Genomic DNA, 12,219 nt, shown 5'->3' on the forward strand with positions numbered 1-12,219 from the left:
TGCCTGTGTAGGAGGTGCTGCCAGCCCTGTTTGTGCCCTCGGGACCCCCAGGGGCAGGACTGCTTAATTAGGTTTCCATGTCTCCAAGAATACGCTGCCTTGAGAGTCAGTTTGCCACCCAAGAGCTGCTGGCACAGCACCAGGTCCCCATGGCCTGGGCAGTGGGGATGGGAGATACCTCCGGGAGTCCCACTTGTCCCTGTCGGCACCACGCATCACCTTCAGGAGGTTTGGAGCAGCCTGCAGGAGTTGTGGGCAACAGTTGTAAGATGAGCTGCTGCCTAAAAATTTTGCTAAATCTGGGCTGCACACAGAGGCAGAAGCCTTGTACTCATGCAGGGGGCAGGATCCTGGGCCTAAATGTTGGGAGCCACCTGTACACCTGTATCGCAGCGTACCCTCTCCCTTATTCTGTGCCCATAGCTACCCTGTTGCTTGCTCTGATCACATGCGGACATGGAACAGGGACCTTTGCAGCCTTCATAGCCACCTGTGGTGCTGCACAGCCTGGGGTACCATTTGTGGTGCAGCGTGCTCCCCAAAACCAGCTGCCCTCTCTCTGGAGGCCTTGGAGAACAGGCAGCCTCCTAGGGAGGGGGGCGAGTCCATTTGTTAGTCACCCTCATCAAAGCGCTCCTTACTTTTTTTTATGCTCTTGGAGGTCTCTCCTGCGAGGTCAGGTAGGGGAAATGAGTGACCTATCCTTGCAGCAAATGATGTCATGGCATTGCACAGCCTTTTCCACAAATTGTTTATTTCAGAGAAATCACAGCAGTGCTAAGTGTTTAACTGGCGCACACCAATTACCACAAAGTTCTGGTTTGATTTTTCCTGTTTTTCAAAAAGAAAGAAGGTAATTCCATTTCCAGAAAATGTGGCTTTCTGAAGCATACGGAAGAGAGTGACGTTTGTGGCGGTAACGCAAGACCTGGCCATTCTGCCATTCAGGGGAAGCACGCAAACAACATTCTACCTCCCAGCGGCTTGTGTAATGTGCACATAACTCGCCTCCTCCTTGAAATCTGCACAGGAAATAGCAACGTTCAGCAGAGTTCATCCAACCCACTGCTAAATGGCACAACTGTGTTGTTTGAGCCACGTTTCTCTAAAGCTCTGTGTGTCTCCAGAGACATGCCAAGAGCCTTTAATCACTGCAGCTGGGGAGAAGGCTCGCACCTCTTGGGAGCTGCTGATCGGCTTCAAGATTTCTTGGACATTATAGGCTTGCATTTTGGAGCATGAAAACTGTTTGCAAATGCCAGAAGAAATAGGATGTTATCAGCACTAAGACAGCATCTGACCACAGCCTGGAGGTCAGGTATAGCTGTGTGAAGCAAATGTGTTCCAGGTGTGGTTTCCCAGAGTGTCTGTTGCACTGGCACCTGGAGGGCAACACCTCACATCCCAGGAAACCGAGGGTTACCAGGAAAGAGTTAGAGCCTGGCAAACTCGCAGGCATATGAGCAGCATCCCGCAGCCAGCTGCACACACCAGCTGAGTGCTGCCCTGGCAGCAATGTTGTGGTACAGACCTTCTGTCGGTGGCAGATGGGTTGCTGGCCCATCACTGATGTTACCTTCTGAACAGTAGCAAGAGGGGCTAGGGAAACAGTGATAAGCTTTCCAACCCTCATGACAGTCAGCCAGGACAACCAGACCAGTAACTGCTCACTATCAGCATTATCTACAAGCTTTTCACTGTCACAGAGCTGCCCTCCTACTTCAGCTGCACAAAACTGCAAAAATGCTAAGCTCAGATCCCCTCCATTGCAAATGCCTGAGAAAGGAGAGGGAGCTCAGATCTGAGGCTCCAGTATAGAGTAAAATAGCTCTCTAAGCAGTGAGCCTGGCTAATGTAAACTGATGCAACTCCATGGCTGGTCATCACTATTGCCTGCTGGATTTCTGTTTTTCTGGGAGCACTGATTGATTTCACCTTGCCAAATAGAGTAGAAAGAAAAGACAGAGAAAGGCAACAACATAGTCTGCCTGAGAAAGGAAGCAGCCTGCATGTCTGCATCTTTAGTGCATTTTGTCCTGAAATGCTCCTTTTCCTACTGCAGTTTTACAGTGCGGTGAGGTGCAAAGGACAGCTTTGTGCACGGCATGGGAGTAGGAAGTATGTGGGATATACGGGCACGGATGCTACCTGCAGCATGAAACCTCGAGCTGAGGTGATTGTACAAGGAAATTGTTTCAAATAAATGTTTCTACTAATGCACAAAAAAACCCAGGCATAAATAGCTGCAGAATCCTGAAACTTCCACATGAAATCAGATCTCTGAAAAACCTTTGGATTGCAGCCCAAAAGGAAACTCTTGCACGCCAAAGCGTGGCTCTAGCCTGGGACAAACCTGTGGAACAATGCTTAACAATTCCATGTGGTAGAAGGGGATTTCATTTAAAAAATCCTGAAAAAAGCCACAGCTTGACACGGAATATCACTACCTGTGGTTGTGCTGTGGATTTTGTTCAGCATTTACTACGGGGAAAACCTGGGCACACTGCAGGCAGATCTTGGGGCTTCTTGCTCCCATCTCTCCTGAACTGTTGGCAGTTATGGCTGCTGTATCAGCCACATGCAAAATGGTGCTTTATTTTGTGCTGCAAATGGTGATGGAAGCTCATTTTCTCTTGACAGCCTGCTACAGACGAGATCACTTCATAGAATCATAGAATAGTTTGGGTTGGAAGGGAGCTTCAAAGCTCATCTAGTCAAACCCCTGCCATGAGCAGGGACATCTTCACCCAGCTCAGGTTGCTCAGAGCCCCGTCCAGCCTGGCCTGGGATGTCTCCAGGGATGGGGCATCCACCACCTCTCTGGGAAACCTGGGCCGGGGTTTCACCACCCTCACTGTAAAAAATTTCTTCCTCATGTCTAGCCTGCATCTCCCCTCCTTTAGTTCAAAACCATCACCCCTTGTCGTGCCACAACACTCCCTGCTAAATGTCTGTCCCCATCTTTCTTACAGGCCCCTTTTAAGCACTGAAAGGCCTCAATAAGGTCTCCCTGGAGCCTTCTCTTCTCCAGGCTGAACAACCCCAACTCTCTCAGCCTGTCCTCACAGCAGAGCTGTTCCAGCCCTCTGATCATCTTGGTGGCTCCTCTGGCCCCTCTCCAACAGGTCCATGTCTGTCCTGTGCTGAGGGCTCCAGAGCTGGACACAGGACTCCAGGTGGGGTCTCACCAGAGCGGAGCAGAGGGGCAGAATCACCTCCCTCCACCTGCTGGCCACGCTGCTTTTGGTGCAGCCCAGGATACTTCAGGCAGACAGATGCCAGGCTGCATCAAACAGCTGAGTTTTGGTTTGCAGGAAAGCCTCTGCAGCACCGGATGGGCTGCACGAGGACAGGCTGCCCTTTGCTGCATTAGAACATCTTTGCAAACCACTCAGACATGTTCCTTCCATGTGTCATAGTTTGCTTGTGTGCAGTGGCTACAGAAAAATTTGTAGGTAGTGCAGTTTTCTGATGGTGTAACCATCATAATGTTGGTGTCTTAAGATCGCTTAGCATAAAAAAATGGAGTACTAATGTTTTTATCTGCACGTTGAAGCACAATTGGGATTTTGCTGGTTTGTAAGAGAGGAAATGCCTTATGGTTTTTCCTCCTGGGATTTCTTCCTATGAAGAAATGAGCACGCCTAAAATTCACTGCAGTGAGTAATTTAACGAATGGTTTCACTTAAAAAAATAAACAAAACAACACTGATTTTGGAGAGGAGTTGGTAAAGTTGCTATTTTGCAGAAGTCTTGAAATTCCCTCTTTCCCTCACCTCCCTCCAAAAGTCCAAGTAAAGGCAAAGCACTTAGGGTATCTTTCTGGCCCTGACAAGTTAAAAAAAAGGAGAGCTGGAAAGATCTGTTTAGATACAGTCAGAATTTGAGTTAACAAAGTGGAGAAAATCACAGTTCCGGAAAGACAATGGAGATGTGCTGGCTGAGGATGGCTGGTATGGGGAGTAAGAGTGACGTGCAGAGAGTGGATCTCACAGGGCGGACAAAGCCATCAGGAAGGAGCACCATCCTGGGGAGCACATCCTGCCGTGCAGCCCTGCACCCTGCGTCCCCAGGAGAAGGGAGAAGCAGGCTGCAACCTTCAAACCCAGGCTGCAAAGACCTTCATGCCCTTTCACTGCCGACTTCCAGACCTCCTGCCTTGGTGTCATCGTGTTTTCTGGTAAATGCTGAAAAAAATATTTTTTTTTTTGTCCTGGATGAGGCTTTCTAAGGCTAACCAGAGGCCTCGGTGCCATGGAGCCAGGTGGCCAGGATGGCTGGAAGTCACTCTGATCAGCAGGGGACTGGGAACACCATGCACAGCAGCATCAGAGGGAGGAAGAACCTCCAGCTTTGGCACCCTCTGCTCGTCATCTGGCTCATACGGAGGTCCAGGGCGTGTGACACTGTATGTTGTCATACAACATCACATGGAGGTGGCACATCCTAGAGGAAGGTAGCTAGGACATGTGCACTTGTCTCCCTGAACTGCTTCTTCATGTTTTGGATCTACTAGGAGCTTATGCTGTGGTTTCATGGGTTTAGTTGAATAAAAATACTGGGGTGTTTGTCGTCCTGTGGTGTTTGGTAATTACAAACGAACAGCATGAAATGGTTGTCCCCTGCCCCAGCCTTTAGAGGTTGGTCCTTGCATGTGTCCAGTGTGGTCTCAGACTTACTGATTCATCTGCAGGCAGGTGCTAGAAGTGCTCAGAAACACAACGGGACTTCAGAGCACTCGCTGCTGCCGTCTGTTACTGGGAGCTCAACCCTGGCTTGGCTGACTGAGGGATACGGTCTGGTTTCTGCCAGGAGCTGCCCGTTCTTATGCTGGGTTTACCACTTTTGCCTGATTATTGAATTTTCTTTTTATTTCTTCTTCCTGCGTTACAATGTTTATTCTGAATTTTGAGACTATTTCAGATCATCGAACGGTTTAACATCTTAACACCTTTAACATCTTAAGATCGTGGAGAGAATATACATTCTAACTTTATATAAAGCCAAATGCATATGTATATCTGTATGTAGTTTTGGTACTTTAAGAACAGAGGAAGCACTAGTAATGTAAACTGTGTCTCTAAAAAGAGACATATCTCTTCCTAGTGCTCCAAATTGTCTGACAAAGCAGTCCGTGTTATTACTGGCTGATATGAAATCAGATTTTTGTCATGTTTTCTCAACTTTTTCCCTTCAAAAGGTTAGCACCAAGTTCAAGCGGAAGCTCAGTAACTGTATGTGGTATTTACGACTGCAGGCATTGTGAAGGTGTGTATTTGCTCATGTCAATGTGCATGTGTGTGCAGGAGCCCAAGCGATTGCACAGGGAAATATCTGGTATAGGGTTATGAACCGGTTGTACTCAGGGTTACTTTGCTCCCCTCATCTCCCCTACGCAAAGCGCTGGTGAGGAGACTGCTGTCCTCCGATGCCCCCATAGTCTCAGCAGAGGAAAGGGTAAAAGTCTTGACGGGCCTTTATTTTCCTTTTGTGTGCAGGGATTTGAGGAGCAGCAGTAGCTGGGGTGATGGTGCCCCATGGGTGGCCGTGCAGTCCCCCTACCACACCAGTCCCCATTCTCCCACCCATGGGAGACCACTCAAAGGCAGGGTGCAGGACAGTGCTCAATGTTACCTATTTAAAACGAGAGTATTCTCCAATCCTGTACTGGAGCTCCCAGGAGAATCTCCCCTGTCCTCCTGCAGCTCAGGCTGTGGTACTGCCTACAGAGAACAGCAGGAGAGAGGGGAGCAAGTAAAAGTTGAAAACTGACTCTGGTTTCCTTAGAGCAGCTCACACAGCTCCTGAGTGTTTATTTGAATACATCACCGAGCACTGGTCCCCATCTCTTGTAACTTCCCTCTTCTCTTCCTCTTTCTTTTCTCCTTGATCTTTGCAGATGCTTCCTCTTCCATGGGCACAGCAGCAGTTCAGAGATAATTTATTACCTGTGAAGCACTGTCAGGGGAGAGTGGGACCTTTGTTTGTTTTGCCCTTGGGCCCCCCATGTTACAGAAGTAATATGCCAGTTCAGGGCAGGTGAGGGGTCATGGTGGCTGGCGAACTCCCAGGTTTCCTTCACAGCTATATCAGCCTCAGACTCCTGCTTCATCTATGTATATTGATCCTAATCACCACCTCTTTCGAGGCTTCCCTTTGCCCTGTTTCACAGCATCTCACCTGCCCTATGGTCTGTGTGAGGCCCTGAGATACACCCTTGTCTGACCTGTCTACTCCAGAAGGTCCGATATGTCCTCAGGGCATGGAGTCAGTGGACCAGTTAATTCTTGCACAGTCCCGTTCTGGTATGGCCTGTTGGGCAGCAGGGTGGCCAGGGCCTGAGATCACCCAGCACAGCTACATTGCATGTACATGTCCTCTCCAGCAATGGTGCCCCTTCCAGGGTCATCTCTGCACTGGCAGCTCGCATAGCCATGTCTCATGGAGGTGTAAGAAAGGGTTTGGAAAGGTGAAAATCAATCCCTTTCCTACGCTCTTTTCATAAAACCAGTGGTCCATCCTTTCAGTTACGAAGTTTTCTGTGGATGGACAATGTTACATGACTGTCCAGGGACATGAGCTTTACCATCTTCCTTCTTAATGGGTGTTCACAGAATGGCTGAGGTTGGAAAGGGCCTCTGGATATCACCTCAGCCAAACCCCCCTGCCCAAGCAGGGCCAACCTAAAGCCCACTGCAAGGACTGTATCCAGACAGCTTTTGAATACCTCCAAGGATGGAGACTCCACCACTTCTCTGAGCAACCTGTGCCAGTGCTCGGTCACCCTCCCAGTGAAAAAGTGTTTACCAATGCTCAGGCTGAACCTCCTGTGTATCAGTCTGTGCTCATTGCCTCTCATCCTGTCACTGGGCACTGCTGGAAAGAGCCAGGCTCCATCCTCTTTGCAACCCATGCAGCTATTTATATGCATTGCTAAGATCTTGCCTGAGCTTGCTCTTCTCCAGGATGAACAGCCTCAAGTCTCTCAGCCCTTCCTTATAGATGAGATGCTCCAGGTCCTTCATCATCTTCCTGGACTCTCTCCAGAATGTCCATGTCCCTCTTGTACTGGGAAAGGGAAGATCAAGAAACCTGTGTGGGAAACTACCAAAAGCACAAACCAACTAAGACAGCAGCCACGACTTTTTCTTTTCTCCTTTCGGTCCGGTGAAAGGGTTTCAGCTGTGTGAGTTTTTGGTTTTGATTTCAGCCTGCCTCTCTGCTGAATTCAGTCAAACCTTCCATCTCGGAGAGATTCACTCTCAGAGAACTTTCGATGTAGCATTTGCCCGTAAATTTCAGGTTGTGGTTTCTGCATCACTCTACACTGGGTTGGTGGTTTTCAGCCTGCAGGCCAGCAGGAAATAAATCAATGGAAGAAATCTATTGCTAAATGTTTTCACTCGCTGGACATAAGTTTCGGCCTCTGTCAGAAAACTCGTAAGATTTGCAAATTAAAAACAAGTTGAAAACAACTGCTGTAATGTAGCTAGTATAATTCCAAATAAACTGAATGCTGTTAGATCCAAGTACCAGCACTCAAGTCTTGTGCTGGGGCGTAATGATACTCCTTGGTGAAGGTGCTCATCAAAATACTAAACAAAGAAACACCTTTGCTTAGCGAGGCCATCCTGGTGTGAGGAACTTCATTCTCAGCAGAGCACTATGGGGGGCACCAGCAGCATCCCACGCCTGGGACAGGGGCTGTGCCCCTGGATATAGAACTGAAAAAGATGTGTAAATGCATGGTATGTTTGGTTGTCTGACATCCTGGAACACATCTGAAATGCAGACCTTTTTTGGGCTGGAGGAAGTTGTGGCTTACTGTGTGAGAGGAGTAGTTTGACTTACGGCTTGTTTTATTATCTCAGCACACAGTGGGGAGTTCTACTCATGGATCTGGCCTTTTGAGTGCTCGGCACTGAGCAAACCCAGGACAAATGGGCATCTGGGGTGAAACTCAGGCATTTTCTTTCATGTGCACGCTCTGCAGGTGCTGCTCAAATGTAGCCACTCGCTTTTGAGAAGCTCCTGTAGAATGTGCAGCTGAAACAAATATTATTTTTACAATTAGCTGATGCAGCTGTATTGACACAGCTACTGGCTGAAGGTATAAGCCACTTGCGAGGATTATCACAGCTCGCCTAACTTGGGACACATCTGTGCAGGTGTAGCCAATTTTGTGCTTAAAGGGATTGGTTTCAATTCACTTTATTGCAGCCAGTTATTCCCTTTTGAAGTGTCTCCTGTGCTCCAGAACAGGGCTGCCAGGAGCAGCAAGGCTGTTGCTATGGTCCCTGACCATGTTGCTGAGATGCACACCAAATATCCTCCGGTCAAAAGCTACATCCCACACTTACAGGCTTGGACCCATTCTGCTCAAGATTGCTGTAAGGTACTTGAGAGTGGGTAAGAAGCTGAATGCTCTGAGCTCAGTCAAAGCCAGGATTTAATCTCATTTTGGTTTCATGGGTTTAAGAAAGTTTGATATCTGTTTCACAATGTCAGTTTGGGAGTTTTGCACTGATATAATGACATGATTTTTAAATCACACCTTTTTCAAGTCTGCAGTGTCTTGGAGAGCTTAGATCTTCTGTGATGAAAATCCAAAGAGCAAACCGAAAATGCCACATCTGATATCTGGAAATGTGCAACACGCAGGGCTATAGAAAGTGCAATCTCCTTGTGGAAAAAAAAAAAAAAGCCTCAGGAAAATCTATCCTTTTCAACTGATGTCCCAGTTTGCAATTCTGTCTCTGGGCATAGTGACTAACATGTGCCTCACAAAATTCACAGGGTGGTAGATAATTTGCTAATTTTGTGACCACAGATGTCATTTGGTTCATTTCGGGAAAGTGCTCAGTGCTTCACATTTTGCCTTTAAACGGTAAGGAATGTATTTGCAGGCTGCTGCAACAATGGTTTAAATGACTGCCCTTTGTATGATTCAAGAACAGCTGTTTTGTCTAAGCAGAATTTACACATTTTCATTATGTTCCTCACATTTGTGCTGGATTAGCTTTTGAAAAAAACAAAACAAACAAAACAACAACAACAACAAACTCACCTCACAACAGAGGCTGTCAGTGAATCCAGCTTGGGCTACATGCTGAACTGCATTTTGCTTGTCTAAATGCACCCACTGGAGGCCGATGGGGCTGCCTTATCTGCTCGGCAGTGGCAATGTTCCACTGCCATTTACACCAGGGTAATCCATGACAGCTGTTTTAAACTTCAGATTTTGAACAACATCATTTGGTACTTGATGGGTCACGTTAAACACCTCGAAAAGTAATCTTTGGGTGTTAGACCCGCAGCAGCACAGAAAGGCATAGATATATACATACATGTATGTATGTGCCCGTACATGTGTGTGTGTGTATTTTAGTTCAGTGAGCATAGCAATTTCTTGAATTCCTCCTCTCAGCAAAAGGATCTGATCTGGAGGGTTTACTTGAGTCTTGGCCAGAGAAAGGCAAGAGCATTCAACTATCTCTTTTCTTCTGTTCGCATGGTGGGAGGTAGCTCCAAGGATGAGGAAATGAGCCCTTGCTCATAGGAATGTAGAGGAAGGTCTGATTTTCCTTTTATTTACTCCAGTTCTCTGACACTTCCGTAGTATTGGGTTTGGCCCTGCTGTACACAACACCAACAATGCCAGGATCCAGCCCACTGATATTCTGCATGATTGTGTTGTGTTCCTGTTGAGTTTATGGTTCAGTAGTATTCTGTTTTCCTTTATTTTTTTCTATATGTTAGTGTTTCAAGATTATTTATTCTGTAGTTGCAAGGAAACGTGATAGCTGGGTCTGATACTCCTTGGAGGGAATTAACACTGGAGAGTAAGCAGAAGAGGGTTGCAAAGTGGATGTCAAGAGGGAAAATGGAGGGAAGTTGGTGTGTAAGGGGCAAAAAGGAAAAAATATTTGAAACAGGTGGACTGGGATGGAAGGTTCAGTGGTGAAGGTGGAGCAACCAGAAGCTGTGATGTTATCATGAGTGTAGCTGAACTTCATTGGCCAAGTAGCCACGTAATTTGGGGGGAGCTGTGTTTTGAAACAAGAAGAACTTACCTTGGAGATAACTTAGCTCTAGATGCTTGGTGACCTTAAGACTCGAATGGGGTGTTGTACTCGTTATGTGCTTGGGACAGGAGAGATTATAGAAATGTCATATAATGCTTGCACAGGCTGCAGCTTTCCTTATTACCATGGTTAGATCATGCAACTATTCAGATTCGTGCACTTTGCAGTTTAATTAAACCTTATCTTCACCTCTAAGATCACATGCCCTGATGTGATTAAGCAATGACAGTGATTGCACTCAAGTAATTTTTATTCCCAGGGCCGCCTCCTCTAACCTTTGACGTGATCCAGGCAATGACTGTCACCATAGCCTTTTGCAGTGTGATGGATGCTCACACCCCTGCAGGCTTTTCTTCTGTTTTGGCAGGGACTTTTGTCTCCCCTGTGCTGTGGTCTCCCTGGTGTTCCTGTGCTCCCTTGTTCTCTGCTGATTTTACTGTGGAGCCCTGAAAATACCACTGCTTATGTTTGCCTGCTGCTCCTTTGAGGATCCAGCTCCAGGACAGAGAGACATTGGCTTGGTGACCTCAAGATTCAAACTGGGTGTTTTATTCATTATGATAGAAATCTTGTATCTTCTGTTAAAAGACATTTTTATTTCAACAAGATTCATTCAGTGTAAGTCAGCCAGTTAGTTTTTTTCCTCTAAGTGATGATAACATTGTCACATATCACTGACGGGTGTGCAGCTCCTTTCCATACAGCTGGCAAAGGTTAATATCATTCATGTAGAGATGGCAAAGGTTAATATTGTTCAAATGAAGTTACAAGGTTTAGGCCTTATCTGACCCATCTGCTGTTTAGGTATTGCTGCACTTCAGAGGAGAATCACAGGTTTTTTTCAGCTGGCAATCGATGGAAAGTTTGAATTTCCACAAAGTAATCTTGGACTTTCCATAACAAGTCACCACTTCAGTCATGGACTTTTGAACCGTCATCACGGTTCCACACAGATTTTTCTGCCCTGAGTGATGAGTTACTGTCAATTAATGGAAATAGAGGTTCTGGTCCAGCTTACTGGGGAAATTAAGCCCAGGGTTTCTGGGCAGGGGATCCCTTGGCATCTCATGGTGGGTGCAGGCAGCAAGTGTGTGCTGAAGCAGAAGGAGGAGGACATGAGACAGGCACAGAGTGAGCTTTGGAGTTACGTCCATCACTGGAGAGCCATCCCCAAGAGAGACAGGTTGACAGTGGAGCTGCTTTACTAGTTTTAACAGCATGTGCAAGGCCATGGGCTTTGGCTTTGCAAGTCACCTCACCCCACCTCTACTTCTTCCAGGATCTTCTGCCCACCACACGGTGCTGGCTTTGAGAGACTAACCTCACTGCATGTCCCCGCGCGGACTGCATCCTCCTCTCCATGGGGACGGGTGCAAGCAGCAGGGCAGTGCTACCCACAGACAGGCAGCAGCGAGCACAGCCCTGTGTGGAGCCTGGTGATGGACATGCAGCTGTTGGTGCATGCTTCAGGATCTCTTCTCATGCAGCTGTGGGCCTCATTACTGAAGCAATTAACCAACCCTGCCATCATACCGTTATCAATGTCCCATTCAGCACTCGCCCTTCTGTCCTTCGGGGCTTGCCAGCTCCTCTGATTGTGAGGAAAGAACAACACCTGATGTGTGACCTTTAGCAACTGTGCTGTGCAGACTTTTTTTTTTTTTTTTTTTACAGGCAAGGCCATGTTTACTATGGTTACATTTCTTCTCCTTTGTTAACATTGAGCTTGGATAGCCTTTATCCTCCCCACACCTTGCCAGCTGCCAGCATCTGCCTTCTGCAGGACGGCTTTCTGCTGCTTCTGCAACCCACCTGTGCAGAGGGTGCCAGGAGCACGGAAAAGCAAGGTGATGCTTCCATGAAGATGCTTCAATGACCACAAGAAGGATCATCAGCCCCTGCAGAAACAGGCACCTGCATTTATTGTTCACGTAGCACTGGCTTTGGAAACGAAACAGTCCTAGCAGCTCAGGTTATGTAGTATTTCTCTGAGCATGTCTCTCTCCCGGCAGGCAGGGATGAAGGTCTGCACACAGAGAGACAGAAGTGTCCAGTTACAGCTAACAGGCAAAACCATTAGAGCACACCAGAAGGAATGCAGGTGTGATAAATATTGCATGAAAGTGTTTGCTTT

Source organism: Caloenas nicobarica, chromosome Z (genome assembly GCF_036013445.1).
Source record: "Caloenas nicobarica isolate bCalNic1 chromosome Z, bCalNic1.hap1, whole genome shotgun sequence".
NCBI lineage: Eukaryota > Metazoa > Chordata > Aves > Columbiformes > Columbidae > Caloenas > Caloenas nicobarica.